Source organism: Talpa occidentalis, unplaced genomic scaffold (assembly GCF_014898055.3).
Source record: "Talpa occidentalis isolate TD23 unplaced genomic scaffold, MPIMG_talOcc4v2.1 talOcc4.13, whole genome shotgun sequence".
Lineage (NCBI taxonomy): Eukaryota > Metazoa > Chordata > Mammalia > Eulipotyphla > Talpidae > Talpa > Talpa occidentalis.
The window spans coordinates 60,774,659-60,778,486 of NW_023601322.1; positions in this window are offsets into that span (position 1 = coordinate 60,774,659).

The window sequence follows — 3,828 nt, forward strand, 5'->3', positions numbered from 1 at the left end:
TTATATTTATGTGAGGGAGATAAAAATCAAGACTTAATCAAAAATCCTAACATTTGCTATGTGACTGGTAAAATTACTTAGGATTTTTTGTTTCTCTTTCCGTTGTTTTCTATCTGAATTTTTGCACCAACTAATTATTTTTAAGAATAAAAATGCTATTTAAAAATTAATTAGACTCTTTTAGGTCTAAATAGATACTTTAAGTCACCCAGCTCCCTGCTTTAGTTCACAGATGAAGAGGGCTAAGATAAATAGAATGATTTCAAAATAAGCAAACACATCCTCAATACCACCTGCCCCAAACAATATTATTTAACTACAAACATAATGATTTATCTCGAGGGGCTAGAAGAGGGACTGATTTTTAATTTTTCCAAAACTTCCATTTCATAATGGAAAGTTTTAGGCTTTCCCCATGTACATGCTATAAAAACTTCTGGGAACTGCCCCTCCCTCCTGCAAAATCATCTGCATAGACTTGAAGTCTGTGAAGCAGTTATGTAAAAATCTACTGCCTGCAGGTAAAGCCAGCCTTTTCAATCCTTGGAGCAGCTGAATAAAGAAGATTTAAAATGTGTTCCCAGATTTTCCATCTCTACAATGCATCCTTTAGAAAGGAAGAGCTTAAACTTCCCTTTGCACATAGATAACATCAATGTGTCTTTAGATCAAAACATCTTAGAACCAGAAACTCCCCTGTCAAGAATAACTCATTATACCTAACTCTTAATATATAAACTAAATTCAAATTTGGGATTGTTGGAACAGTTCTTGCAGAGCCAATTCTGTAGAGTTTGCAGCCTCACTTTGATTATCTACTAACTCTTCTTCTAACTACCATGTGAGACTTATTCCAGCTACGCCTGGAGCATCCCCTCCAAGTGGATCCAAGCAGTGTCTGGACAGAGATCAGTTCTCCAATCTGTACCACAGAATACCAGTGATTTGTTAGAAATGTGAGACTTACTGGCATTTTGACATCAGGCAGCGCAGGATTTAGGGATCATCCACTTAATAGAATTGTTGAGCGGACCGAGATGAGTTTGTGAAAAAGCTAAGCAGTTATTACTGGTAATTGTTCAAGTCATACACAGAGAAGAGTACTTGAGAGCCAGAAGGAGAGACAACTTAGAAGTGTTGTGCACCCAACACTAATGATAAAGGACTGATCACAAAAATCTGCAAAGAGCTGATGAGACTCAACAACAACAAAGAAAATAATCCAGTTAAAAAATGGGCAGAAGAGCTAAAAAGAAACTTCTCTGAAGAGGAAATGCAAATGGCCAACAGGCATATGAAAAAATGTTCAACATCACTTGTATTCAGGGAAATGCAAATCAAAACTACCATGAGATACCATCTTACACCAGTGAGAATGGCACATATTAAAAAAACTAGCAACAACAAATGTTGGCGAGGGTGTGGAGAAAAAGGAACTCTTCTGCACTGCTGGTGAGAGTACAAACTGGTCCAACCACTATGGAGAGCTGTGTGGAGATTTCTGGACCTACTAAACATAGAGCTTCCATATGATCCAGCAATTCCACTCCTAGGTATCTACCCAAAGGACACAGAAACATCAATTCCAAAGAACACCTGCACCCCTATGTTTTTAGCAGCACTGTTTACAATAGCTAAGCTTTGGAAACAACCCAAATGCCCAAAAATAGACGACTGGATCAAGAAGATGTGGTCCATATACACCATGGAATATTACTCAGCATTCAAAAAAGATAAGCACATGCAATTTGCAGCAACATGGATGGAGCTGGAAGGGATCATGCTCAGCGAAATAAGCCAGAAAGAAAAAGAAAAATACCGGATGGTCTCACTCATAGCAGGAATCTAGAAAACTTAAATAAGGGACCACGAAAATGAATAACTATAAGAAAGTGAAAATCAGAATCAACAAAAAACTATGAAACAGAGACACTTTTGGGGGGGTGTGGGGCGGGAGGGGAGGGATTGGGATCAGAAAGGGGGGGTTGCAACTGTATGGGGAATATAAAAATAAAATTTATTATTAAAAAAAAAATCCACCAAAAAAAAAAAAAAAGAAGTGTTGTGCAACTTCTAAGTTAATGATACTGAGATTCAAAACTGCCTTTGTTTTGTGAACATAGACAATTTACCTAAACTCACTCTCCATTTCTTCACCACTAAAGTGAGAATTATAATAGTGATTGTCAGGAAGATTAAATGAGATGGTTCAAATAATGGATAAAGATTCCACATGTGAATTAAAAAAATGTAGGTTAGTATTTTGATAATATTTAATATAAATGCTGAATTCAAATTAGTCAAGAAATATATCACATTCCTTTATGAGGCCTATTGAATTAGCTTCATTTAAAAATTAAATAGAGGGGCCTCCCTGGTGGTGCAGCGGGTTGAGCACAGCGCTGTGAAGTTGTCCACTGCCTCTGCAGTGCAGGTTCGATTCCTGGTTGGCCAGGGACAGTCCCACATGGCGCGGCAGATCTCTCCTGTCTCGCCCACTACTCCCCTCGCAGTGTACTTCAGTCCTTCTCCGTGTTCTGTTCCCTGATCTGTCTCTGGTGAATTCTCTCACCCTTCTTTGCCTCCGGCCTGTATGTACCCAGTGCTTATATAAATAAATAAATCTTTTAAAAAAAAGACTATTAAAAAATTAAATAAAAACTAAATAGAGGGCCTCCCTAGTGGTGCGAGGGGTTAAGTCTCAGCACTATGAAGCTATCTGCAGCCCCTGCAGCACGAGTTCAATTCCTGGCCAGGGATCTGACCCACACAGCACAGCAGACCTCTCCTGTCTCACCTGCTGCCCCCCTCAGCAGTGTATCTTGGTAGATTTGCCTGTTCTGCTCCCCACACTGCCTCTGGTGAATCCTCTCACCCTCTGCACCTCTGGCCTACACCCCAGCTCTTGTATATATAAATAAATCAATCTTGATACAAATAAAACTAAATAGAATTTAACTGCAAAATGTAGCAACAATTGTAACAAAGGTACTTTGTAACAAAGGGATCATTCTGGTGGGGGACAGTGATAATGGGAAGACTGTGCAAGTGTGGTGGGGCAGGTGTCACTAAACCTTTCTCTCCACTTTGCTGTGTACCTAAAATTACTCTAAAAAATAGTCCTAAAAAAACCCTTTATAATAAATATCCTATATTCACCCTCATCTGGTTTTGTGCTTCCCATAATTCTCAATGTCTTTTATATGACAATAACATTATTGTCTTTTTCTTAAAAAAATAAAAAGTGTCTAAAAAATTTCTTTTAAAAATGAGACAATTCATGTAAAGCCTTTAGGTGGCAGCTGGAGAGAAAGAATGCACAGTTCTAGCTGTTACTAAAATGTCTTATTTTTGCCTGTTCATTATGCTGAATTAGAAATTATAACAAGGGAATTCACTTCCAGATCTTTTAAAGAATTGAACATTTTTTGGGAAGTACCAAAAACTGTGTCTAATTTTAGGAGTACAAACAAACAACCTCCAGGGCATCAAAGCCATCCCCGCCTTTCTGCCCCTTCCTCTGCACAGATTACTGTTCTCCAGGTGGTGAGCTTTTGTAGGGAATTGGGTCACCTTCCATGAACAATAGCCACACGTGGCTGGATGGACCGAGAGGTCATCTGAGCCATGAAAAAGTGACACCTTTTTAAATAGGTCAGAAAATCAAACAGTTCATTCTTTCATTCTCAAACATTTCCCCTCCTTAAAAGCTATCTGCAGCCAGTTTGGAATGGAAGTGGGGTGGGGAAGGTCTTTGCTTATTGGTATCAATGCCTCTCCCTTCTCAGCAAGCTCATGAATATAGTCAGTGTGGGGTTAGGAAGCCTG